Source organism: Crinia signifera, chromosome 8 (genome assembly GCF_055691185.1).
Source record: "Crinia signifera chromosome 8, ASM5569118v1, whole genome shotgun sequence".
Taxonomy (NCBI): domain Eukaryota; kingdom Metazoa; phylum Chordata; class Amphibia; order Anura; family Myobatrachidae; genus Crinia; species Crinia signifera.
The window spans coordinates 75,312,968-75,338,095 of NC_139224.1; the positions used below are offsets into that span (position 1 = coordinate 75,312,968).

At 41.5% G+C, this 25,128-nt stretch overlaps 25 non-coding genes and 9 pseudogenes across 25 annotated transcripts; all 34 read left to right on the top strand.

Moving 5' to 3' along the window:
* The first annotated feature begins 2,381 nt into the window (after positions 1-2,381).
* LOC146035055 (5S ribosomal RNA) lies at positions 2,382-2,500 on the top strand. Its single transcript, XR_014460458.1, has one exon. It is a non-coding gene; the product is annotated as a 5S ribosomal RNA (ribosomal RNA).
* Positions 2,501-2,843: 343 nt separating this feature from the next.
* Positions 2,844-2,962, top strand: LOC146033469 (5S ribosomal RNA). The gene has a single exon (XR_014458878.1). It is a non-coding gene; the product is annotated as a 5S ribosomal RNA (ribosomal RNA).
* Positions 2,963-3,307: 345 nt separating this feature from the next.
* LOC146028833 (5S ribosomal RNA) lies at positions 3,308-3,426 on the top strand (annotated as a pseudogene).
* Positions 3,427-3,769: 343 nt separating this feature from the next.
* On the top strand, positions 3,770-3,888 carry LOC146032448 (5S ribosomal RNA). The gene has a single exon (XR_014457882.1). It is a non-coding gene; the product is annotated as a 5S ribosomal RNA (ribosomal RNA).
* A 343-nt stretch (positions 3,889-4,231) lies between these two features.
* Positions 4,232-4,350, top strand: LOC146030488 (5S ribosomal RNA). Its single transcript, XR_014455981.1, has one exon. It is a non-coding gene; the product is annotated as a 5S ribosomal RNA (ribosomal RNA).
* Positions 4,351-4,695: 345 nt separating this feature from the next.
* On the top strand, positions 4,696-4,814 carry LOC146034606 (5S ribosomal RNA). Its single transcript, XR_014460011.1, has one exon. It is a non-coding gene; the product is annotated as a 5S ribosomal RNA (ribosomal RNA).
* A 345-nt stretch (positions 4,815-5,159) lies between these two features.
* Positions 5,160-5,278, top strand: LOC146031277 (5S ribosomal RNA). The gene has a single exon (XR_014456747.1). It is a non-coding gene; the product is annotated as a 5S ribosomal RNA (ribosomal RNA).
* Positions 5,279-5,623: 345 nt separating this feature from the next.
* On the top strand, positions 5,624-5,742 carry LOC146034184 (5S ribosomal RNA). Its single transcript, XR_014459590.1, has one exon. It is a non-coding gene; the product is annotated as a 5S ribosomal RNA (ribosomal RNA).
* Positions 5,743-6,087: 345 nt separating this feature from the next.
* Positions 6,088-6,206, top strand: LOC146033896 (5S ribosomal RNA). The gene has a single exon (XR_014459304.1). It is a non-coding gene; the product is annotated as a 5S ribosomal RNA (ribosomal RNA).
* Positions 6,207-6,550: 344 nt separating this feature from the next.
* On the top strand, positions 6,551-6,669 carry LOC146029273 (5S ribosomal RNA; annotated as a pseudogene).
* Positions 6,670-7,013: 344 nt separating this feature from the next.
* LOC146028233 (5S ribosomal RNA) lies at positions 7,014-7,132 on the top strand (annotated as a pseudogene).
* Positions 7,133-7,475: 343 nt separating this feature from the next.
* On the top strand, positions 7,476-7,594 carry LOC146033802 (5S ribosomal RNA). Its single transcript, XR_014459211.1, has one exon. It is a non-coding gene; the product is annotated as a 5S ribosomal RNA (ribosomal RNA).
* A 345-nt stretch (positions 7,595-7,939) lies between these two features.
* Positions 7,940-8,058, top strand: LOC146031278 (5S ribosomal RNA). Its single transcript, XR_014456748.1, has one exon. It is a non-coding gene; the product is annotated as a 5S ribosomal RNA (ribosomal RNA).
* A 344-nt stretch (positions 8,059-8,402) lies between these two features.
* Positions 8,403-8,521, top strand: LOC146030306 (5S ribosomal RNA). The gene has a single exon (XR_014455804.1). It is a non-coding gene; the product is annotated as a 5S ribosomal RNA (ribosomal RNA).
* Positions 8,522-16,146: 7,625 nt separating this feature from the next.
* On the top strand, positions 16,147-16,265 carry LOC146028363 (5S ribosomal RNA; annotated as a pseudogene).
* Positions 16,266-16,608: 343 nt separating this feature from the next.
* Positions 16,609-16,727, top strand: LOC146030272 (5S ribosomal RNA). The gene has a single exon (XR_014455770.1). It is a non-coding gene; the product is annotated as a 5S ribosomal RNA (ribosomal RNA).
* Positions 16,728-17,072: 345 nt separating this feature from the next.
* LOC146031456 (5S ribosomal RNA) lies at positions 17,073-17,191 on the top strand. Its single transcript, XR_014456923.1, has one exon. It is a non-coding gene; the product is annotated as a 5S ribosomal RNA (ribosomal RNA).
* A 343-nt stretch (positions 17,192-17,534) lies between these two features.
* Positions 17,535-17,653, top strand: LOC146029192 (5S ribosomal RNA; annotated as a pseudogene).
* A 343-nt stretch (positions 17,654-17,996) lies between these two features.
* On the top strand, positions 17,997-18,115 carry LOC146030273 (5S ribosomal RNA). Its single transcript, XR_014455771.1, has one exon. It is a non-coding gene; the product is annotated as a 5S ribosomal RNA (ribosomal RNA).
* A 345-nt stretch (positions 18,116-18,460) lies between these two features.
* LOC146030274 (5S ribosomal RNA) lies at positions 18,461-18,579 on the top strand. The gene has a single exon (XR_014455772.1). It is a non-coding gene; the product is annotated as a 5S ribosomal RNA (ribosomal RNA).
* A 345-nt stretch (positions 18,580-18,924) lies between these two features.
* Positions 18,925-19,053, top strand: LOC146029415 (5S ribosomal RNA; annotated as a pseudogene).
* A 345-nt stretch (positions 19,054-19,398) lies between these two features.
* LOC146028305 (5S ribosomal RNA) lies at positions 19,399-19,517 on the top strand (annotated as a pseudogene).
* Positions 19,518-19,861: 344 nt separating this feature from the next.
* Positions 19,862-19,980, top strand: LOC146030424 (5S ribosomal RNA). The gene has a single exon (XR_014455919.1). It is a non-coding gene; the product is annotated as a 5S ribosomal RNA (ribosomal RNA).
* A 345-nt stretch (positions 19,981-20,325) lies between these two features.
* Positions 20,326-20,444, top strand: LOC146031518 (5S ribosomal RNA). The gene has a single exon (XR_014456983.1). It is a non-coding gene; the product is annotated as a 5S ribosomal RNA (ribosomal RNA).
* Positions 20,445-20,788: 344 nt separating this feature from the next.
* On the top strand, positions 20,789-20,907 carry LOC146032223 (5S ribosomal RNA). Its single transcript, XR_014457666.1, has one exon. It is a non-coding gene; the product is annotated as a 5S ribosomal RNA (ribosomal RNA).
* A 345-nt stretch (positions 20,908-21,252) lies between these two features.
* On the top strand, positions 21,253-21,371 carry LOC146035064 (5S ribosomal RNA). Its single transcript, XR_014460467.1, has one exon. It is a non-coding gene; the product is annotated as a 5S ribosomal RNA (ribosomal RNA).
* A 347-nt stretch (positions 21,372-21,718) lies between these two features.
* Positions 21,719-21,837, top strand: LOC146029131 (5S ribosomal RNA; annotated as a pseudogene).
* Positions 21,838-22,181: 344 nt separating this feature from the next.
* LOC146032459 (5S ribosomal RNA) lies at positions 22,182-22,300 on the top strand. Its single transcript, XR_014457893.1, has one exon. It is a non-coding gene; the product is annotated as a 5S ribosomal RNA (ribosomal RNA).
* A 344-nt stretch (positions 22,301-22,644) lies between these two features.
* LOC146028559 (5S ribosomal RNA) lies at positions 22,645-22,763 on the top strand (annotated as a pseudogene).
* A 342-nt stretch (positions 22,764-23,105) lies between these two features.
* LOC146032829 (5S ribosomal RNA) lies at positions 23,106-23,224 on the top strand. The gene has a single exon (XR_014458245.1). It is a non-coding gene; the product is annotated as a 5S ribosomal RNA (ribosomal RNA).
* A 345-nt stretch (positions 23,225-23,569) lies between these two features.
* On the top strand, positions 23,570-23,688 carry LOC146035099 (5S ribosomal RNA). The gene has a single exon (XR_014460502.1). It is a non-coding gene; the product is annotated as a 5S ribosomal RNA (ribosomal RNA).
* Positions 23,689-24,033: 345 nt separating this feature from the next.
* On the top strand, positions 24,034-24,152 carry LOC146034045 (5S ribosomal RNA). Its single transcript, XR_014459452.1, has one exon. It is a non-coding gene; the product is annotated as a 5S ribosomal RNA (ribosomal RNA).
* A 353-nt stretch (positions 24,153-24,505) lies between these two features.
* LOC146035047 (5S ribosomal RNA) lies at positions 24,506-24,624 on the top strand. Its single transcript, XR_014460451.1, has one exon. It is a non-coding gene; the product is annotated as a 5S ribosomal RNA (ribosomal RNA).
* A 344-nt stretch (positions 24,625-24,968) lies between these two features.
* On the top strand, positions 24,969-25,087 carry LOC146031105 (5S ribosomal RNA). Its single transcript, XR_014456581.1, has one exon. It is a non-coding gene; the product is annotated as a 5S ribosomal RNA (ribosomal RNA).
* The last annotated feature ends 41 nt before the right edge of the window (positions 25,088-25,128 follow it).

Here is a 25,128-nt window from a genome sequence, read left to right on the forward strand (position 1 = left end):
TATCATGTCCTGTAGGTCTTTTTACATTACCAACACATGATTTTTTTCTGTAAGCCAAAACAGTTAGGAAACTTTTTTATTAGCTTACCTGGTTATAGAAGTCACAGACAAGAAAAAAGGGGAGGGGGGGTTACTAGCACTGACACTTGTTCAAATTATCACAATTAAGTTAACCAACATATTTGTAATAGCTGGACCATTTGGTCCTATCAATGCCTCTCGTTGGTGGTGCTCCCACGAGTCATAGGTAGTTACAATAGTACACAAGAAGAAAAAGAATGACTCTTTTTTTGGGGCACAACTTACAAATGATCTATTATGATCTTTCAATTCTGCATAAAAAAAACCTTACTCATATCTCTACAAAAGTCACTGCTGCATGAGAGGATTGTTATAGGAATTACATTTTTTTTTATGATTTTTAGATGCATATAGGTGAGGGGGTGTGAACACCAACTGAAAACAGTACAAAAATCCGTGCAGAAATTATTTGAATGTTACAGCCTTGGTTTAAGATGATCTCAATATTGGGATAATATCCCATGAGGCATTAATGTAACCAGGCTGTGATTTATATGAAGTGACAAATTTTGCTGGAATAGGGAAAAATAATAATAAGGAAAAAATTATAATAAATGGTATAAACATAAGGAATATATATTAAATAATTAAAATTGGCGAAATATCGTTGTTATCAGGTGACAGTCACAAATGGGTTACCAAGGCTTATGGTCCTATGGTAATTTTCGACACAATGCCTAAACTGTAAATTCATTAGTTTGGCGGAGCTAGAGGAGAAACATTTTTCAAATATAGGATGGCAGATAGAGAATATAAGCTGATCTCCTGGTTCTCAAACCATTCCTTCTTTCCGGCCGTGTGCCACTGGGGCAGTGAACGGACCGAATGAGGGGGTGTGGTATTATTTGAGAGCAGTTTGAGATCAGTGGAAGGAAAAAAAATAGGGATCTGCTGTTGCAGCCCCGGTCCAGTATCACCCCTGTTGGGATATCCAGCGCAGGGGGTCAATCTGTAGCCGGGTACAATGAGATTCCCTTAAATATTAAGATAGCAGAAGCCCCTTAGTGGAGAAAAGATTATTAGTTTATATACTAAACATATCTCCTTACCACTGTATACACAAATTAGTGCTTGAATTGGCCAAATCCTATAAAGTATATTCAAAATTGCACATATATAGTTGATCCCTTAATGCAAGTCAAAGCTGCATTCCATATACAAGGCAGATCGCTGGCTAGTAGATACATGGAAACAAATTACTTTTCAAATAGATACACAGTTGACATATTATTAGACACAGTTATCACAGATGTTTAGACACAGTTGTTATTCTTGCTACTATATATGTAGCTGCATACCATGTATGACTCTACCTATGTGTCACAGTGAATAAATGTGTAAGTAATAGTTCCCTACGATGTGCTCTTAGAAGTCAAAAGAGCTGCAGCCCCAAGCCAGTGTAAAATTATTAGCCCCAAGATACAGAGACAAATAGTTTGCTAAATGCAACAAGAATTAAGTGGGCTCATCAATCAATACTGATGATAGAACTCTGCAGCTCAATATAAGTGCAACAATCGCAAAAATCTAGCCATATCAAGTATATGGGGATAACAAAAATGAGGTAGATCACTTAGCGTGCACAACTTCTAGGTCCCATTCTCCAGCGTCAATCTAGCCCATCTGTGCCCGCCACCCGTCTCTGGACACGCGTTTCGCCTGAGCTTGTTCACCTGTGTCTGCTGTGAGTACAGCAGCGTGTTTTGTACTGTTTACTTTTCGCGGGTGTCTTGTCCCCTCCTGTTATTGGGCAGGTACTTTTCGCATCCTGACTTTGTGACGGGCTATCCCCACTGTCAATCTGATCCCCTGTTCAGTCAGTCCCTCCCCCCCACGCTCCGTACGACTTTGTCACGTCATGCCTACGGCTTCCCTCTATCACGTGGTACTCCGTACGTATCACGTCATTTCGAGTGATTGGCGCATGATGTTGCTATGGTTGCCGTCAGCGTGTATCACACGTCATCCTAAGGAGAGATATTCTCCCGAGGAGGAGTGATTGGCGCATGGTGTTGCTATGGTTGCCGTCAGCGTGTATTACACGTCATCCTGAGAAGGGGTATTGTTGCTATGATTACTATTAGCGTCTATCACTCATCCTTCTTTTAGTAGATGCTATTGCATCATTCTCGGGGGAGGGGGTTAAACTGCATTAATAGCCAGAGCGGCTGTTTTGATCTATTTGTTTATTCCTATATGTCGGGGGAAGGTATCTGTCCCGAATGGTATATAAGGGGAGGAAAAAAGAGGGAGATTTTAATCATATGGTAGACAATTTGTTGCCAAATTGCCTGTATCCCACCTAAAGCCATACCACATAGGATACGCCCAATCTCGTCCGATCTTGGAAGCTAAGCAGTGTTGGGCCTGGTTAGTACTTGGGTGGGAGACCACATGGGAACACCAGGTGCTGTATGTTTTTTCCCATTACTGGCAAATTGTTTTTATTCTCTAGCTATTTAAATTGGAAACTTTTTTTTATTGCCAATACAGACATTTGGGAGAGGTCAAACAGACACAATAGCCATCACCTAAAAACTTACCACACTGTTTCGTCCCAATTCCAACTGCTTTTGGCAGCTAAACAGTGTTGAGCCTCTTTAGTAGTTTAATTTGAGACCACCTGCTAATATTATGTCCTGTAGATCTTTTTACATTACCAACACATGATTTTTTTCAGTAAGCCAATATAGTTAGGAAATTTTTTTTATTAGCTTACCTGGTTATAGAAGTAGAAGAGGGCAAAAAAGTGCCTGTATCTCACCTACAGCCATACCACATTGGATATGCCAAATCTCGTCTGATCTTGGAAGCTAAGCAGTGTTGGGCCTGGTTAGTACTTTGGTGGGAGACCACATGGGAACACCAGGTGCTGTAGGTTTTTTCCCATTACTGGCAAATTGTTTTTATTCTCTAGCTATTTAAATTGGAAACTTTTTATTTTTATTGCCAATACAGACATTTGGGAGAGGTCAAACAGACACAATAGCCATCACCTAAAAACTTACCACACTGTTTAGGCCCAATTCCAACTGCTTTTGGCAGCTAAACAGTGTTGAGCCTCTTTAGTAGTTTAATTTGAGACCACCTGCTTATATCATGTCCTGTAGGTCTTTTTACATTACCAACACATGATTTTTTTCATTACGCCAAAACAGTTAGGAAACTTTTTTATTAGCTTACCTGGTTATAGAAGTAGAAGGGGGCAAAAAAGTGCCTGTATCTCACCTACAGCCGTACCACATTGGATACGCCCAATCTCGTCAGTTCTTTGAAGCTAAGCAGTGATGGGCCTGTTTAGTACTTGGGTGGGAGACCACATGGGAACACCAGGTGCTGTATGTGTTTTCCCATTACTGGCAAATTGTTTTTATTCTCTAGCTATTTAAATTGGAAACTTTTTTTTTATTGCCAGTACAGACATTTGGGAGAGGTCAAACAGACACAATAGCCATCATCTAAAAACATACCACACTGTTTAGGCCCAATTCCAACTGCTTTTGGCAGCTAAACAGTGTTGAGCCTCTTTAGTAGTTTAATTTGAGACCACCTGCTTATATCATGTCCTGTAGGTCTTTTTACATTACCAACACATGATTTTTTTCAGTAAGCCAAAACAGTTAGAAAACTTTTTTATTACCTTACCTGGTTATAGAAGTAGAAGAGGGCAAAAAAGTGCATGTATCTCACCTACAGCCATACCACATTGGATACGCCCAATCTCGTCTGATTTTGGAAGCTAAGCAGTGATGGGCCTGGTTAGTACTTGGGTGGGAGACCACATGGGAACACCAGGTGCTGTAGGTTTTTTTCCCATTACTGGCAAATTGTTTTTATTCTCTAGCTATTTAAATTGGAAACTTTTTTTTATTGCCAGTACAGACATTTGGGAGAGGTCAAACAGACACAATAGCCATCACCTAAAGACTTACCACACTGTTTCGGCCCAATTCCAACTGCTTTTGGCAGCTAAACAGTGTTGAGCCTCTTTAGTAGTTTAATTTGAGACCACCTGCTAATATTATGTCCTGTAGGTTTTTTAACATTATCAACACATGATTTTTTTCAGTAAGCCAATACAGTTAGGAAACTTTTTTATTAGCTTACCTGGTTATAGAAGTAGAAGAGGACAAAAAAGTGCCTGTATCTCACCTACAGCCATACCACATTGGATACGCCCAATCTCGTCTGATCTTGGAAGCTAAGCAGTGTTGGGCCTGATTAGTACTTGGGTGGGAGACCACATGGGAACACCAGGTGCTGTAGGTTTTTCCCATTACTGGCAAATTGTTTTTATTCTCTAGTTTTTTAAATTGGAAACTTTTTTCTCTTTATTGCCAGTACAGACATTTGGAAAAGGTCAAAAAGATACAATAGACATCACCTGAAAACTTACCACACTGTTTAGGCCCAATTCAAACTGCTTTTGGCAGCTAAACAGTGTTGAGCCTCTTTAGTAGTTTAATTTGAGACCACCTGCTAATATCATGTCCTGTAGGTCTTTTTACATTACTAACACATGATTTTTTTCAGTAAGCCAATACAGTTAGGAAACTTTTTTATTAGCTTACCTGGTTATAGAAGTAGAAGAGGGCAAAAAAGTGCCAATATCTCACCTACAGCCATACCACATTGGATATGCACAATCTCGTCTGCTCTTGGAAGCTAAGCAGTGTTGGGCCTGGTTAGTACTTGGGTGGGAGACCACATGGGAACACCAGGTGCTGTAGGTTTTTTCCCATTACTGGCAAATTGTTTTTATTCTCTAGCTATTTAAATTGGAAACTTTTTATTTGTATTGTCAATACAGACATTTGGGAGAGGTCAAACAGACACAATAGCCATCACCTGAAGACTTACCACACTGTTTCGGCCCAATTCCAACTGCTTTTGGCAGCTAAACAGTGTTGAGCCTCTTTAGTAGTTTAATTTGAGACCACCTGCTAATATCATGTCCTGTAGGTCTTTTTACATTACCAACACATGATTTTTTTCAGTAAGCCAATACAGTTAGGAAACTTTTTTATTAACTTACCTGGTTATAGAAGTAGAAGAGGGCAAAAAAGTGCCTGTATCTCACCTACAGCCATACCACATTGGATACGCCCAGTCTCGTCTGATCTTGGAAGCTAAGCAGTGTTGGGCCTGGTTAGTACTTGGGTGGGAGACCACATGGGAACACCAGGTGCTGTAGGTTTTTTCCCATTACTGGCAAATTGTTTTTATTCTCTAGCTATTTAAATTGGAAACTTTTTCTTTTTATTGCCAATACAGACATTTGGAAGAGGTCAAACAGACACAATAGCCATCACCTAAAGACTTACCACACTGTTTAGGCCCAATTCCAACTGCTTTTGGCAGCTAAACAGTGTTGAGCCTCTTTAGTAGTTTAATTTGAGACCACCTGCTAATATCATGTCCTTTAGGTCTTTTTACATTATCAACACATGATTTTTTTCAGTAAGCCAATACAGTTAGGAAACTTTTTTATTAGCTTACCTGGTTATAGAAGTAGAAAAGGGCAAAAAAGTGGCGATATCTCACCTACAGCCATATCACGTTGGATACGCCCAATCTCGTCTGATCTTGGAAGCTAAGCAGTGTTGGACCTGGTTAGTACTTGGGTGGGAGACCACATGGGAACACCAGGTGCTGTAGTTTTTTTCCCATTACTGGCAAATTGTTTTTATTCTCTTGCTATTTTAATTGGAAACTTTTTATTTTTATTGCCAATACAGACATTTGGGAGAGGTCAAACAGACACAATAGCCATCACCTAAACACTTACCACACTGTTTCGTCCCAATTCCAACTGCTTTTGGCAGCTAAACAGTGTTGAGCCTCTTTAGTAGTTTAATTTGAGACCACATGCTAATATTATGTCCCGTAGGTCTTTTTACATTACCAACACATGATTTTTTTCAGTAAGTCAATATAGTTAGGAAACTTTTTTATTAGCTTACCTGGTTATAGAAGTAGAAGAGGGCAAAAAAATTCCTGTATGTCACCTACAGCCATACCACATTGGATACGCCCAATCTCGTCTGGTCTAGGAAGCTAAGCAGTGTTGGGCCTGATTAGTACTTGGGTGGGAGACCACATGGGAACACCAGGTGCTGTAGGTTTTTTCCCATTACTGGCAAATTGTTTTTATTCTCTAGCTATTTAAATTGGAAACTTTTTTTTTTATTGCCAGTACAGACATTTGGGATAGGTCAAACAGACACAATAGCCATCACCTAAACACTTACCACACTGTTTCGTCCCAATTCCAACTGCTTTTGGCAGCTAAACAGTGTTGAGCCTCTTTAGTAGTTTAATTTGAGACCACCTGCTAATATCATGTCCTGTAGGTCTTTTTACATTATCAACACATGATTTTTTTCAGTAAGCCAATACAGTTAGGAAACTTTTTTATTAGCTTACCTGGTTATAGAAGTAGAAGAGGGCAAAAAAGTGCCTGTATCTCACATACAGCCATAACACATTGGATATGCCCAATCTCATCTGATCTTGAAAGCTAAGCAGTGTTGGGCCTGGTTAGTACTTGGGTAAGATACCACATGGGAACACCAGGTGCTGTAGGTTTTTTCCCATTACTGGCAAATTGTTTTTATTCTCTAGCTATTTAAATTGGAAACTTTTTCTTTTTATTGCCAATACAGACATTTGGGAGAGGTCAAACAGACACAATAGCCATCACCTAAAGACTTACCACACTGTTTCGGCCCAATTCCAACTGCTTTTGGCAGCTAAACAGTGTTGAGCCTCTTTAGTAGTTTAATTTGAGACCACCTGCTAATATTATGTCCTGTAGGTCTTTTTACATTACCAACACATGATTTTTTTCAGTAAGCCAATACAATTAGGAAACTTTTTTATTAGCTCCCTGGTTATAGAAGTAGAAGAGGGCAAAAAAGTGCCTGCACCTCACCTACAGCCATACCACATTGGATACGCTAAATCTCGTCTGATCTTGGAAGCTAAGCAGTGTTGGGCCTGGTTAGTACTTAGGTGGGAGACCACATGGGAACACCAGGTGATATAGGTTTTTTCCCTATACTGGCAAATTGTTTTTATTCTCTAGCTATTTAAATTGGAAACTTTTTTTTTATTGCCAGTACAGACATTTGGAAGAGGTCAAACAGACACAATAGCCATCACCTAAAAACGTACCACACTGTTTAGGCCCAATTCAAACTGCTTTTGGCAGCTAAACAGTGTTGAGCCTCTTTAGTAGTTTAATTTGAGACCACCTGCTAATATCATGTCCTGTAGGTCTTTTTACATTACTAACACATGATTTTTTTCAGTAAGCCAATACAGTTAGGAAACTTTTTTATTAGCTTACCTGGTTATAGAAGTAGAAGAGGGCAAAAAAGTGCCAATATCTCACCTACAGCCATACCACATTGGATACGCACAATCTCGTCTGCTCTTGGAAGCTAAGCAGTGTTGGGCCTGGTTAGTACTTGGGTGGGAGACCACATGGGAACACCAGGTGCTGTAGGTTTTTTCCCATTACTGGCAAATTGTTTTTATTCTCTAGCTATTTAAATTGGAAACTTTTTATTTTTATTGACAATACAGACATTTGGGAGAGGTCAAACAGACACAATAGCCATCACCTGAAGACTTACCACACGGTTTCGGCCCAATTCCAACTGCTTTTGGCAGCTAAACAGTGTTGAGCCTCTTTAGTAGTTTAATTTGAGACCACCTGCTAATATCATGTCCTGTAGGTCTTTTTACATTACCAACACATGATTTTTTTCAGTAAGCCAATACAGTTAGGAAACTTTTTTATTAACTTACCTGGTTATAGAAGTAGAAGAGGGCAAAAAAGTGCCTGTATCTCACCTACAGCCATACCACATTGGATACGCCCAGTCTCGTCTGATCTTGGAAGCTAAGCAGTGTTGGGCCTGGTTAGTACTTGGGTGGGAGACCACATGGGAACACCAGGTGCTGTAGGTTTTTTCCCATTACTCGCAAATTGTTTTTATTCTCTAGCTATTTAAATTGGAAACTTTTTTTTTTATTGCCAGTACAGACATTTGGGAGAGGTCAAACAGACACAATAGCCATCACCTAAACACTTACCACACTGTTTCGTCCCAATTCCAACTGCTTTTGGCAGCTAAACAGTGTTGAGCCTCTTTAGTAGTTTAATTTGAGACCACCTGCTAATATTATGTCTTGAAGGTCTTTTTACATTACCAACACATGATTTTTTTCAGTAAGCCAATATAGTTAGGAAACTTTTTTATTAGCTTACCTGGTTATAGAAGTAGAAGAGGGCAAAAAAGTGCCTGTATCTCACCTACAGCCATACCACATTGGATGTGCCCAATCTCATCTGATCTTGGAAGCTAAGCAGTGTTGGGCCTGGTTAGTACTTGGGTGGGAGACCACATGGGAACACCAGGTGCTGTAGGTTTTTCCCATTACTGGCAAATTGTTTTTATTCTCTAGCTATTTAAATTGGAAACTATTTCTTTTTATTGTCAATACAGACATTTGGGAGAGGTCAAACAGACACAATAGCCATCACCTAGGCGGGGGGCGGGGCGTGGCCTGGCCAAGAAGCGGTGAGGCTGCTTTTCACTGAGGCTCCCTTGCCCATCCAGAATCGGGGCCGCTTTACCCTGACATCAGACACCCTCTGCTCCCCTCACTGACCCTACCTGGCTGCTGCCGAAGAGGGGCACCGAACGAGACCTTCCGCGGGTCCGGGAGACGCAGGGAAGCTGTGCTGCGGGACGCGGCCTAGCCCTCTCCAGGCGCCGGGACCTCGATTAGGGAACACAGCCGCTGGTTGAGCTCCGTGGCGCACCGAACGGACGCAGCGGCGGTCGGAGCCGCGGCGTTTTTCCTCTGCTGCCTCCGGTCCCCCCCCAGCTACTAGCAGGCTTCGTGACAGTGGCCTCAGGACACCTGGGGCTGAGGTAAGAGACGCCGCACACCAACGCCGCACACCCTGTGGGACCCTGCTGCCTGGAGTGACGGCGGCCATCTTGCAGGCGCATCACTCTCTCCCTCGACAGCCAGAAATATCCCTGGAGCCTGGGTCCTTTCCAGCTCACGTCCTGAGGCTCTGACAAATACCTGGGGAGACTCCCCACCCCTTGGCTGCCCCAATAGAGTACCTGGCGGGACCCGCGACCACCATTTTGGGGCCACAAATAAAAACATACCAGCCCAGGGGCGAGTGGCTCTAAGCGAGCTGAGCACCCTCCTTTGCCTCTCCCTGTACCTGGGGTGGACTGGCAGACCCGGAGACCCTTCTACATACCTGAACCAAACACCAAAAAGTCAGGTCTGCCAGTGACCAATCCCTCACTGCCTGCCCAACACTAGGTCCCATATAAAAACCTTCTCAATCCAGCCTGGACTGAACCTGCCTATAACCACAGCCTCAATCCTGCAACAGCAGCCTGTCCCATACCTGCTGAAAAGGGAGACCCCTCCCCCAGCTTCGTGCTGGGGACCTCAATTTTCAAAAAGCTAGCACTGGCTCTTTTACAGTGCAATAAGCCTCCCCAACTAGACAACGTTCCCGGGCAGTGACCCTCTGCACTTAAGCTCGCCCACAATAACTTTCTCCAGCAAGTACAAGCTACTGGCACATCCGCCTCCATTTACCCGACCAGACCACTGATTTGGCGTGTGAGTGTATGAATATTCGCGATGGCCCCACAAAACCCCACGATGGCTGAGTGATCCCACTCAGGGGGGATGGCGGCGAAATCCCACTGCATCAGACCTATATACGCAACAAAGGCCATGAGATAAGAGATATACTTTAAAATGGACTGTGAACCTCAACAATAAAACTTCAACCAACTTCTGCCTGTGCTCCTATCTCCTCCCTCCCATAGCAGGTGATTCTGAACCTAACCACTGCACTGTACCCTACACAGTCACTTAACTTAATGAGTGGACATACATGAGTTCCAAGAGACGTCGGGGAAAAGGGGGAAGCACTCGCTCTTCACAAACTCAGCCCACCGTTGACCTCCGAAAATACTTGAGGTCCCAGACAGACAAAGTGATGGCGACCCCATCGAACCCTGCCTCCCCAACCCACTCAGAGGTATCAGAGGGCTCACCTGACTCAGGCGATACAACCTTACCCTCGGCACAAACAGATAACCGAGATCTGCAAAAAATTTTCAAACTTCTACAAACTCTGCCCACCAAAGCAGAAGTCCCCACGAAGGAGGACTTTATCTCCTTAGAGACCAAGCTACGAGACGTAGTCCATACGGAAGTATCCAGCCTTAAACAAGAGCTGCTCCACCTCGGCTCACGAGTGGAATCTTTGGAAGCTGCAGGAGAAAAATCTGATGCCTTCAATAAATCCCTGGTGGATACAGTCAGATCACAGGCAGAGGAAATCCAGTCACTCCGCGAACACCTAGATGATATCGACAACAGAGGGCGAAGAAACAATCTGAGGGTAAGAGGTATCCCAGAAGACATTCCCTCGCAAGGCCTCAGTGATGTCCTCACAAAAATCTTTAATGGAATATTGGAAAATGATCCCAATGATTCTATAATCTTCGATAGAGCCCACAGAGCGCTCCGCCCTAGAGGCCTACAGTCTGATCGTCCTAGAGATGTAATCTGCAGGCTCCATTATTTCTCCCAGAAGGATGAAATCCTTAGGAAAACACGCTCCTCAACGGGCCTAGAACTCGATGGGCACCCAATCCAGATATTCCAGGATCTCTCCTGGCTCACACTTCAGTCCAGGCGACAGATTAAGCCTCTGACAGACACTATGAGGAAATTAAACATCAAATACAGATGGGGATACCCTTTCAGTATTACAGCATCCCATGGAGGGAAAACCGCGACACTCCGCAACCCTGAAGACCTGGACTCTTTTTGTGCTACCCTCGGCATACCACCAGTGAAAGCTCCTGAATGGCGCTCACTTCGTTCCCAGATCTCTCCTCCTTCGCCCCCCGCGATGAACCCTCCATTTCAGATCGTCGAAAAGTCATCGAAGCCCCGCAACAGGTCACAGTCCTCGAGATCTCCAAACTCCCCCTCCTTTGCACAACCAATAACCTGACTTATAACTGCCATGCTGCTAGGACTTCAATTATCAGAAAACCCTGCAGAGGTCAGAGATCTTAGTTTAAACATTTATACAGTCATGTTACAATGTTATAGTTAAGCAGCCTCATAGAGGCAAGTATACTTAGCCTTATTGGTTCCATTTAACCGAAGTTTAGTCCACTCTCCTGAGTGCCTCGGGGTCCAGTTATCCCCTAAACTCATGTGTTAGAAATGTAATTTTGCATGTTTCAGTTAGTATTTATGTTCCTGATGTATTTGGGATGGGCCTTAGCCCAACCCCCTGTTGCCCCTCGATACACTGCAACTTACAGTCTCAGCCACAGGGATGGGAGCACTTTTGCTCTCGCCTGGTGGACTGGGAGCAGTGTTGTTATTTCTGTTCTGCCTATCTCTAACTCACTCAATGTTTTATAGATATGTATTTTGTATTTCTGACTTTCTTCCCGTCCTTTCCTCACTCTCTTCCCCACGTCCCCCTTTCTACCCCCCATGCTGTGACTCTCAGAACACACCAAAAAACATACGCCTGATAGTACAACCAGTATGACTGATTTTAAACTCCTAACTGTTAATGCCAGAGGTCTTAATGTCCCTGAGAAAAGGTCCAGAGTGCTAAGAGAATTGAAGATAGAAAAAGCCAACATAGTGTTCTTACAAGAAACACACTTTAAAGAAGGGGCTTCCCCTCCTCTTGGAAATAGGGACTTCCCGGTAGGTTTCTTCTCCAACAATCCACTGGGCAAAACGCTAGGGGTAGCTATCCTATTCTCTCGCCACATAAATGTAACTGATGTAGTCCCCCATCATCTGGTTCCAGGAAGAGCCCTTCTAATAACCTGTAAAATTTCTAATAATGAATTCTCTCTGCTTAATATTTATGCTCCCAATAAGAACCAACCGGCTTTCCTAGAAAAAGCGTTATCTCTAGCTCAGCCTCACCTACAGGGGGTCTTTTTGTGTGGGGGAGACTTTAATTGGATGATTGATCCTAGAATCGATTCATCGCAGGCTTCCATGCGCTACTCAGACAAACTCCACCGTAGAGTACGTAAGACCCTCCACTCCTATCAACTAGCAGATCCATGGCGTATCCAACATCCCCTGTCAAAAGACTATTCCTTCTATTCAAACCCCCATAATGTATACACCAGAATAGACTACATCCTGATATCACACAGATTCTTACACCTCGTCCACAAATCTAACATTGGCCAGATTTCATGGTCGGACCATGCGCCAGTATCTCTAACCGTTAACTACCCATCTCCATCTTCTAAGAAATACACTTGGAAATTAAACACGTCACTTATACAAAACCCTCTATTCCAACAGCAAATTAGAACAGCTATACAAGACTATATAGTGACTAATGACATTCCAGAGACTTCTAAAGCCGTGATATGGGTAGCGCACAAATGCGTAATTAGAGGTAAGCTAATTCAACTAGGAGCCCAATTAAAAAGACAAAGACAAGCAAGGCGAGAGATGATAGTCCAAAAAATAAACTCATTGGAACTCTTGCATAAATCCTCTCTCTCTGCCAATACCTTAAATGAACTAGCAGAAGCCCGGAAGGAATTAAACTCCTTTATGTCTGAGAAACTTAAAATGGAAGCACGCAAATGCCGTAATCGTTTTTTCCTGTTTGGAAATAAACCTGGTAAACTACTGGCAAGAGCATTACGCGCACAACGCTCCACAACATTTATCCCCAACGTCAAATCCCAAGACGCCCATACACTTACTTCAACTAGGGACATTGCCGCAGCCTTTAATACCTTCTACTCTCAATTATATAATCTCACTAAGAAGCAAGGACTAGACTCAGAGACACTCAAGAAAGCAGCTATAGAGAACTATTTGACAGAAATTGAGTTTCCGAAACTGTCAACCAAGGAAATTGAAGCCCTTGATCTCCCTTTTTCCCTTGAGGAATTAGAAATAGCTATAAAAACCACCCCGAACGGTAAAAGTCCCGGTCCAGATGGCTTTCCCATAGAGTACTACAAGACATTTGGCGATGTCCTATCCCCCCTGATGCTCGCCTCCTTTAATCAGATCGCTGATGATACCCCATTTCCAAAGCAATCTTTACTTGCCCATATCTCCGTTATCCCCAAAGAGGGGAAGGACCCAACACAATGCGCTAGCTATAGACCGATCTCCCTGTTGAATGTTGATCTGAAATTGTATGCAAAGCTGATAGCTAACTGCTTCAAGCTGCTTCTTCCAGGTTTGATCCACTCTGACCAGGTTGGCTTTGTACCTGGCCGTGAGGCCAGAGACCACACAGCAAAAGTCCTGGATTTAATTCACGCCGCTAAATGCGGCTCCACCCCAGCTATCATGCTTTCAACGGATGCGGAGAAAGCATTCGACAGGGTAGACTGGGACTTTCTTCTTGGGATACTGACCCATATAGGCGTAGGCCCCCGGGGATACCAGAGAATTAAAGCCCTATACTTAACCCCCGCTGCACAGGTCAGAGTTAACGGAGATCTCTCCGAAACATTTCAGATAGCTAACGGCACTCGGCAAGGTTGCCCTCTGTCCCCTGTGATTTTTGTTCTCTCTATGGAGGCACTGGCGAGGGCAATTAGAAAAAATAATAATATACAGGGACTCAAAATAGCGAGTAGAGAATACAAGCTGGCCTTATTCGCAGATGATCTACTGGCGATAATCTCGAACCCCTTAACCTCGATCCCCAGTTTATTAGAAGAATTTCGTCGTTACGGCGAGCTCTCTAATTTCAAAGTGAACCTATCCAAGTCAGTTGCATTGAACCTAACACTGGACCAGACAAGTTTACAAACCCTGAAACAGGTGTCCCCATTCGCGTGGCACCCTACACAACTTAAATACCTAGGGGTAAACCTCACTAGAAACATTTCCGATATATACGCCATTAATTTCCCCCCGCTATTAAATAGGATACAGGCCGACCTATCCTCATGGGGAGCAAAAAGGATCTCTTGGCTAGGATGAATCAATGTAATCAAGATGAATATCCTACCCAGGATCTTGTATTTTTTACAGACACTGCCGGTCAGTATTCCTAACTCATGGTTTTTATCTTTACAACGTAAATTACGGGATTATATCTGGGCGGGTCGGAAACCAAGGTTCAAGCATGAGATCCTATTTAAGAGGAAACACGCGGGGGGTCTCCAACTCCCTCACTTCTCTTCATATTACAATGCAGTCTTACTAACAAGAATAATGGAATGGTCCTCTCAATCGGGTAAAAAACAGTGGGTAGACCTAGAATTAGCCACCATCCCAAAAGCCCACCCCGACCTCCCCTGGTGCAAAAAACCCCCGAAAATCACACATCCACTAGCATCCCCCATGTTTGACTGTTGGACTCGACTCCGCTCTTCCCCCATGATTTCCCCTCCCGGGTCCCCTCTAATGCCTCTATTTGGGAATCCGGAATTCCCTCCGGGTATGGTTGAAAATTCATTCACCGCGTGGAGATCTAGAGGGATATCCCGAATAGATCAATTAATAACCACGACGGGGGTCCTGCCATTCCCGGAAATTCAAGAGAAATGGGACTTACCGGGTAGGGAGATTTGGAGATACCTACAGCTCAAACATTTTCTCCTAAGCCTAGGCCCCCCAACAAAAAAGCTGAGGCCCAATACCCCATTTGAAAAACTATGTAGTGCTGAAACATACCCCAGACACCTCCTTTCATACATATACAAACTGGTCATTGACGATATCTTTCCATCTAAACCGAAATTTATGGCGGATTGGGAAAGAGACCTCCACGACCTGAAAGGAGATGATGATTGGCCAGAAATTTTTAGAAACACCTTCTCCTCGTCACTAAATGTCTTGACAACGGAAACCCACTATAAAGTCCTTACTAGATGGTACTGATGCCCAACCTTGCTGGCAAAAATATACCCTGGAGTCTCCAACCTATGCTGGAGATGTAAGGCACACCCAGGTACAATGCTGCACATTTGGTGGGATTGTCCGCTCATTCAGACATATTGGAAAAAGGTAATTGAAACTGCAAACATTGTCCTGCAAGAAGATTTCCCCGCCACCCCTAGCTTCTGGCTACTCAACCTTATACACAGACCCCAATCCAATTATAAAAAATCCCTAGTACGACATATTCTTAGTGCATCAAAAGCGGTGATCCCAGTATATTGGAAGTCCACTACTATCCCCTCAATGGCGGACTGGTGCAACCGAATTGATCAATATATGGCAATGGACGACCTCGTATACTCCATAACCTCCAAAGACCAAACATTCAATGCGATTTGGCTCCCATGGTTAACATATAAGGAATCGGATCACTACAAAACATTAAAATGATATCCTCTGAGGTCTTTTTATCTAAAAAAGTAAATAAAGAAATAAATAAATATAAAAAATAAAAATCTTAATACCAAAAATATCTTCCAAATTACACAGTACAAGGCATGAGAGTCGCACCGACACCCAAACCCCCTTTCCCCCACTTCCTCTTTCTTCCCTTTTACAACTCTACAACTTTTCTTCTCCCTCTCTCTGAAATGAGAAACAAGGAGATTTTCGCCTTAGTATCTAACAACATTTGAATATTAAAGATATCTTTGTTCTTTGGTTTATTTTGTAACAGAGAGTGTGAAGCGTTCTGCATCGCTCAATATTTGCTTACTCTGTTTCTGATGTGATATGTTCCTGTTTGAAAATCTTAATAAAAACTATTTGCAAAAAAAAAAAAAAATAGCCATCACCTAAAGACTTACCACACTGTTTCGGCCCAATTCCAACTGCTTTTGGCAGCTAAACAGTGTTGAGCCTCTTTAGTAGTTTAATTTGAGACCACCTGCTAATATTATGTCCTGTAGGTCTTTTTACATTACCAACACATGATTTTTTTCAGTAAGCCAATACAATTAGGAAACTTTTTTATTAGCTTCCTGGTTATAGAAGTAGAAGAGGGCAAAAAAGTACCTGCACCTCACCTACAGCCATACCGCATTGGATACGCTAAATCTCGTCTGATCTTGGAAGCTAAGCAGTGTTGGGCCTGGTTAGTACTTAGGTGGGAGACCACGTGGGATTACCAGGTGCTATAGGTTTTTTCGCATTACTGGCAAATTGTTTTTATTCTCTAGCTATTTAAATTGGAAACTTTTTTTTTATTGCCAGTACAGACATTTGGAAGAGGTCAAACAGACACAATAGCCATCACCTAAAAACTTACCACACTGTTTAGGCCCAATTCCAACTGCTTTTGGCAGCTAAACAGTGTTGAGCCTCTTTAGTAGTTTAATTTGAGACCACCTGCTAATATCATGTCCTGTAGGTCTTTTTACATTACCAACACATGATTTTTTTCAGTAAGCCAATACAGTTAGGAAACTTTTTTATTAGCTTACCTGGTTATAGAAGTAGAAGAGGGCAAAAAAGTGGTGCAATCTCACCTACAGCCATACCACATTGGATACGCCCAATCTCGTCTGATCTTGGAAGCTAAGCAGTGTTGGGCCTGGTTAGTACTTGGGTGGGAGACCACATGGGAACACCAGGTGCTGTAGGTTTTTTCCCATTACTGGCAAATTGTTTTTATTCTCTAGCTATTTAAATTGGAAACTTTTTTTTTTATTGCCAGTACAGACATTTGGGAGAGGTCAAACAGACACAATAGCCATCACCTAAACACTTACCACACTGTTTCGTCCCAATTCCAACTGCTTTTGGCAGCTAAACAGTGTTGAGCCTCTTTAGTAGTTTAATTTGAGACCACCTGCTAATATTATGTCTTGTAGGTCTTTTTACATTACCAACACATGATTTTTTTTCAGTAAGCCAATATAGTTAGGAAACTTTTTTATTAGCTTACCTGGTTATAGAAGTAGAAGAGGGCAAAAAAGTGCCTGTATCTCACCTACAGCCTTACCACATTGGATGTGCCCAATCTCATCTGATCTTGGAAGCTAAGCAGTGTTGGGCCTGGTTAGTACTTGGGTGGGAGACCACATGGGAACACCAGGTGCTGTAGGTTTTTCCCATTACTGGCAAATTGTTTTTATTCTCTAGCTATTTAAATTGGAAACTTTTTCTTTTTATTGCCAATACAGACATTTGGGAGAGGTCAAACAGACACAATAGCCATCACCTAAAGACTTACCACACTGTTTCGGCCCAATTCCAACTGCTTTTGGCAGCTAAACAGTGTTGAGCCTCTTTAGTAGTTTAATTTGAGACCACCTGCTAATATTATGTCCTGTAGGTCTTTTTACATTACCAACACATGATTTTTTTCAGTAAGCCAATACAATTAGGAAACTTTTTTATTAGCTTCCTGGTTATAGAAGTAGAAGAGGGCAAAAAAGTACCTGCACCTCACCTACAGCCATACCGCATTGGATACGCTAAATCTCGTCTGATCTTGGAAGCTAAGCACTGTTGGGCCTGGTTAGTACTTAGGTGGGAGACCACGTGGGATTACCAGGTGATATAGGTTTTTTCCCATTACTAGCAAATTGTTTTTATTCTCTAGCTATTTAAATTGGAAATATTTTTTTTATTGCCAGTACAGACATTTGGAAGAGGTCAAACAGACACAATAGCCATCACCTAAAAACTTACCACACTGTTTAGGCCCAATTCCAACTGCTTTTGGCAGCTAAACAGTGTTGAGCCTCTTTAGTAGTTTAATTTGAGACCACCTGCTAATATCATGTCCTGTAGGTCTTTTTACATTACCAACACATGATTTTTTTCAGTAAGCCAATACAGTTAGGAAACTTTTTTATTAGCTTACCTGGTTATAGAAGTAGAAGAGGACAATAAAGTGCCTGTATCTCACCTACAGCCATACCACATTGGATACGCCCAATCTCGTCTGATCTTGGAAGCTAAGCAGTGTTGGGCCTGGTTAGTACTTGGGTGGGAGACCACATGGGAACACCAGGTGCTGTAGGTTTTTCCCATTACTGGCAAATTGTTTTTATTCTCTAGTTTTTTAAATTGGAAACTTTTTTCTCTTTATTGCCAGTACATACATTTGGAAAAGGTCAAAAAGATACAATAGCCATCACCTAAAAACTTACCACACTGTTTAGGCCCAATTCCAACTGCTTTTGGCAGCTAAACAGTGTTGAGCCTCTTTAGTAGTTTAATTTGAGACCACCTGCTAATATCATGTCCTGTAGGTCTTTTTACATTACCAACACATGATTTTTTTCAGTAAGCCAATACAGTTAGGAAACTTTTTTATTAGCTTACCTGGTTATAGAAGTAGAAGAGGACAATAAAGTGCCTGTATCTCACCTACAGCCATACCACATTGGATACGCCCAATCTCGTCTGATCTTGGAAGCTAAGCAGTGTTGGGCCTGGTTAGTACTTGGGTGGGAGACCACATGGGAACACCAGGTGCTGTAGGTTTTTCCCATTACTGGCAAATTGTTTTTATTCTCTAGTTTTTTAAATTGGAAACTTTTTTCTCTTTATTGCCAGTACAGACATTTGGAAAAGGTCAAAAAGATACAATAGCCATCACCTAAAAACTTACCACACTGTTTAGGCCCAATTCAAACTGCTTTTGGCAGCTAAACAGTGTTGAGCCTCTTTAGTAGTTTAATTTGAGACCACCTGCTAATATCATGTCCTGTAGGTCTTTTTACATTACTAACACATGATTTTTTTCAGTAAGCCAATACAGTTAGGAAACTTTTTTATTAGCTTACCAGGTTATAGAAGTAGAAGAGGGCAAAAAAGTGCCAATATCTCACCTACAGCCATACCACATTGGATATGCACAATCTCGTCTGCTCTTGGAAGCTAAGCAGTGTTGGGCCTGGTTAGTACTTGGGTAGGAGACCACATGGGACCACATGGGAACACCTGGTGCTGTAGGTTTTTCCCATTACTGGCAAATTGTTTTTATTCTCTAGTTTTTTAAATTGGAAACTTTTTTCTCTTTATTGCCTGTACAGACATTTGGAAAAGGTCAAAAAGATACAATAGCCATCACCTAAAAACGTACCACACTGTTTAGGCCCAATTCCAACTGCTTTTGGCAGCTAAACAGTGTTGAGCCTCTTTAGTAGTTTAATTTGAAACCACCTGCTTATATCATATCCTGTAGGTCTTTTTACATTACCAACACATGATTTTTTTCAGTAAGCAAAAACAGTTAGGAAACTTTTTTATTAGCTTACCTAGATATAGAAGTAGAAGAGTGCAAAAAAGTGCCTTTATATCACCTACAGCCATACCAAATTGGATATGCCCAATCTCATCTGATCTTGTAAGCTAAGCAGTGATGGGCCTGTTTAGTACTTGGGTGGGTGACCACATGGGAACACCAGGTGCTGTATGTTTTTTCCCATTACTGTCAATTTTTTTTATTCTCTAGCTATTTAAATTGGAAACTTTTTCTTTTTATTGCCAATACAAACATTTGGGAGAGGTCAAACAGACACAATAGCCATCACCTAAAGACTTATCACACTGTTTCGGCCCAATTCCAACTGCTTTTGGCAGCTAAACAGTGTCGAGCCTCTTTAGTAGTTTAATTTGAGACCACCTGCTAATATTATGTCCTGTAGGTCTTTTTACATTACCAACACATGATTTTTTTCAGTAAGCAAATACAGTTAGGAAACTTTTATATTAGCTTACCTGGTTATAGAAGTAGAAGAGGGCAAAAAAGTGGTGTAATCTCACCTACAGCCATACCACACTGGATACGCCCAATCTCGTCTGATCTTGGAAGCTAAGCAGTGTTGGGCCTGGTTAGTACTTGGGTGGGAGACCACATGGGAACACCAGGTGCTGTAGTTTTTTTCCCATTACTGGCAAATTGTTGTTATTCACTTGCTATTTTAATTGGAAACTTTTTATTTTTATTGCCAATACAGACATTTGGGAGAGGTCAAAAAGACACAATAGCCATCAACTTAAAACTTACCACACTGTTTAGGCCCAATTCCAACTGCTTTTGGCAGCTAAACAGTGTTGAGCCTCTTTAGTAGTTTAATTTGAGACCACCTGCTAATATCATTTCCTGTAGGTCTTTTTACATTACCAACACATGATTTTTTTCAGTAAGCCAATACAGTTAGGAAACTTTTTTATTAGCTTACCTGGTTATAGTAGTATAAGAGGGCAAAAAAGTGCATCTATCTCACCTACAGCCATACCACATTGGATACGCCCAATCTCATCTGATCTTGGAAGCTAAGCAGTGTTGGGCCTGGTTAGTTCTTGGGTGGGAGACCACATGGGAACACCAGGTGCTGTAGGTTTTTTCCCATTACTGGCAAATTATTTTTATTCTCTAGCTATTTAAATTGGAAACGTTTTCTTTTTATTGCAATACAGAGATTTGGGAGAGGTCAAACAGACACAATAGCCATCACCTAAAGACTTACCACACTGTTTCGTCCCAATTCCAACTGCTTTTGGCAGCTAAACAGTGTTGAGCCTCTTTAGTAGTTTAATTTGAGACCACCTGCTAATATTATGTCCTGTAGGTCTTTTTACATTACCAACACATGATTTTTTTCAGTAAGCCAATATAGTTAGGAAACTTTTTTATTAGCTTACCTGGTTATAGAAGTAGAAGAGGGCAAAAAAGTGCCTGTGTGTCACCTACAGCCATACCACATTGGATACGCCCAATCTCGTCTGATCTTGGAAGCTAAGCAGTGTTGGGCCTGGATAGTACTTGGGTGGGAGACCACATGGGAACACCAGGTGCTGTAGCTTTTTTCCCATTACTGGCAAATTGTTTTTATTCTCTAGCTATTTAAATTGGAAACTTTATCTTTTTATTGCCTATACAGACATTTGGGAGAGGTCAAACAGACACAATAGCCATCACCTAAAGACTTACCACACTGTTTCGGCCCAATTCCAACTGCTTTTGGAAGCTAAACAGTGTCGAGCCTCTTTAGTAGTTTAATTTGAGACCACCTGCTAATATTATTTCCTGTAGGTCTTTTTACATTACCAACACATGATTTTTTTCAGTAAGCAAATACAGTTAGGAAACTTTTATATTAGCTTACCGGGTTATAGAAGTAGAAGAGGGCAAAAAAGTGCCTGTATGTCACCTACAGCCATACCACATTGGATACGCCCAATCTCGTCTGGTCTTGGACGCTATGCAGTGTTGGGCCTGATTAGTACTTGGGTGGGAGACCACATGGGAACACCAGGTGCTGTAGGTTTTTTTTCCCATTACTGTCAAATTGTTTTTATTCTCTAGCTATTTAAATTGGAAACTTTATCTTTTTATTGCCAATACAGACATTTGGGAGAGGTCAAACAGACACAATAGCCATCACCTAAAGACTTACCACACTGTTTCGGCCCAATTCCAACTGCTTTTGGCAGCTAAACAGTGTTGAGCCTCTTTAGTAGTCTAATTTGAGAGCACCTGCTAATATTATGTCCTGTAGGTCTTTTTACATTACCAACACATGATTTTTTTCAGTAAGCCAATACAATTAGGAAACTTGTTTATTAGCTTACCTGGTTATAGAAGTAGAAGAGGGCAAAAAAGTGCCGGTATCTCACCTACAGCCATACCACATTGGATACGCCCAATCTCGTATGATCCCTGAAGCTAAGCAGTGATGGGCCTGGTTAGTACTTGGGTGGGAGACCACATGGGAACACAAGGTGCTGTAGGTTTTTTCCCATTACTGGCAAATTGTTTTTATTCTCTAGCTATTTAAATTGGAAACTTTTTTTTTTATTGCCAGTACAGACATTTGGGAGAGGTCAAACAGACACAATAGCCATCACCTAAACACTTACCACACTGTTTAGTCCCAATTCCAACTGCTTTTGGCAGCTAAACAGTGTTGAGCCTCTTTAGTAGTTTAATTTGAGACCACCTGCTAATATCATGTCCTGTAGGTCTTTATACATTATCAACAAATGATTTTTTTCAGTAAGCCAATACAGTTAGGAAACTTTTTTATTAGCTTACCTGGTTATAGAAGTAGAAGAGGGCAAAAAAGTGCCTGTATCTCACCTACAGCCATACCACATGGGATGTGCCCAATCTCATCTGATCTTGGAAGCTAAGCAGTGTTGGGCCTGGTTAGTACTTGGCTGGGAGACCACATGGGAACACCAGGTGCTGTAGGTTTTTTCCCATTACTGGCAAATTGTTTTTATTCTCTAGCTATTTAAATTGGAAACTTTTTCTTTTTATTGCCAATACAGACATTTGGGAGAGGTCAAACAGACACAATAACCATCACCTAAAGACTTACCACACTGTTTCGGCCCAATTCCAACTGCTTTTGGCAGCTAAACAGTGTTGAGCCTCTTTAGTAGTTTAATTTGAGACCACCTGCTAATATTATGTCCTGTAGGTCTTTTTACATTACCAACACAAGATTTTTTTCAGTAAGCCAATACAGTTAGGAAACTTTTTTATTAGCTTCCTGGTTCTAGAAGTAGAAGAGGGCAAAAAAGTGCCTGCACCTCACCTACAGCCATACCGCATTGGATACGCTAAATCTCGTCTGATCTTGTAAGCTAAGCAGTGTTGGGCCTGGTTAGTACTTAGGTGGGAGACCACATGGGATTACCAGGTGCTATAGGTTTTACCCATTACTGGCAAATTGTTTTTATTCTCTAGCTATTTAAATTGGAAACTTTTTTTTTATTGCCAGTACAGACATTTGGAAGAGGTCAAACAGACACAATAGCCATCACCTAAAAACTTACCACACTGTTTAGGCCCAATTCCAACTGCTTTTGGCAGCTAAACAGTGTTGAGCCTCTTTAGTAGTTTAATTTGAGACCACCTGCTAATATCATGTCCTGTAGGTCTTTTTACATTACCAACACATGATTTTTTTCAGTAAGCCAATACAGTTAGGAAACTTTTTTATTAGCTTACCTGGCTATAGAAGTAGAAGAGGACAAAAAAGTGCCTGTATCTCACCTACAGCCATACCACATTGGATACGCCCAATCTCGTCTGATCTTGGAAGCTAAGCAGTGTTGGCCCTGGTTAGTACTTAGGTGGGAGACCACATGGGAACACCAGGTGCTGTAGGTTTTTCCCATTACTGGCAAATTGTTTTTATTCTCTAGTTTTTTAAATTGGAAACTTTTTTCTCTTTATTGCCAGTACAGACATTTGGAAAAGGTCAAAAAGATACAATAGCCATCACCTAAAAACTTACCACACTGTTTAGGCCCAATTCAAACTGCTTTTGGCAGCTAAACAGTGTTGAGCCTCTTTAGTAGTTTAATTTGAGACCACCTGCTAATATCATGTCCTGTAGGTCTTTTTACATTACTAACACATGATTTTTTTCAATAAGCCAATACAGTTAGGAAACTTTTTTATTAGCTTACCAGGTTATATAAGTAGAAGAGGGCAAAAAAGTGCCGATATCTCACCTACAGCCATACCACATTGGATACGCACAATCTCGTCTGCTCTTGGAAGCTAAGCAGTGTTGGGCCTGGTTAGTACTTGGGTGGGAGACCACATGGGAACACCTGGTGCTGTAAGTTTTTCCCATTACTGGCAAATTGTTTTTATTCTTTAGTTTTTTAAATTGGAAACTTTTTTCTCTTTATTGCCAGTACAGACATTTGGAAAAGGTCAAAAAGATACAATAGCCATCACCTAAAAACTTACCACACTGTTTAGGCCCAATTCCAGCTGCTTTTGGCAGCTAAACAGTGTTGAGCCTCTTTAGTTGTTTAATTTGAAACCACCTGCTTATATCATATCCTGTAGGTCTTTTTACATTACCAACACATGATTTTTTTCAGTAAGCCAAAACAGTTAGGAAACTTTTATATTAGCTTACCTGGTTATAGAAGTAGAAGAGGGCAAAAAAGTGGTATAATCTCACCTACAGCCATACCACATTGGATACGCCCAATCTCGTCTGATCTTGGAAGCTAAGCAGTGTTCGGCCTGGTTAGTACTTGGGTGGGAGACCACATGGGAACACCAGGTGCTGTAGTTTTTTTCCCATTACTGGCAAATTGTTTTTATTCTCTTGCTATTTTAATTGGAAACTTTTTATTTTTATTGCCAATACAGACATTTGGGAGAGGTCAAAAAGACACAATAGCCATCACCTAAAAACTTACCACACTGTTTAACTGTTTAGGCCCAATTCCAACTGCTTTTGGCAGCTAAACAGTGTTGAGCCTCTTTAGTAGTTTAATTTGAAACCACCTGCTTATATCATATCCTGTAGGTCTTTATACATTACCAACACATGATTTTTTTCAGTAAGCCAAAACAGTTAGGAAACTTTTTTATTAGCTTACCTAGATATAGAAGTAGAAGAGTGCAAAAAAGTGCCTGTATATCACCTACAGCCATACCAAATTGGATATGCCCAATCTCATCTGATCTTGGAAGCTAAGCAGTGATGGGCCTGTTTAGTACTTGGGTGGGTGACCACATGGGAACACCAGGTGCTGTATGTTTTTTCCCATTACTGTCAATTTTTTTTATTCTCTAGCTATTTAAATTGGAAACTTTTTCTTTTTATTGCCAATACAGACATTTGGGAGAGGTCAAACAGACACAATAGCCATCACCTAAAGACTTATCACACTGTTTCGGCCCAATTCCAACTGCTTTTGGCAGCTAAACAGTGTCGAGCCTCTTTAGTAGTTTAATTTGAGACCACCTGCTAATATTATGTCCTGTAGGTCTTTTTACATTACCAACACATGATTTTTTTCAGTAAGCAAATACAGTTAGGAAACTTTTATATTAGCTTACCTGGTTATAGAAGTAGAAGAGGGCAAAAAAGTGGTGTAATCTCACCTACAGCCATACCACATTGGATACGCCCAATCTCGTCTGATCTTGGAAGCTAAGCAGTGTTGGGCCTGGTTAGTACTTGGGTGGGAGACCACATGGGAACACCAGGTGCTGTAGTTTTTTTCCCATTACTGGCAAATTGTTGTTATTCTCTTGCTATT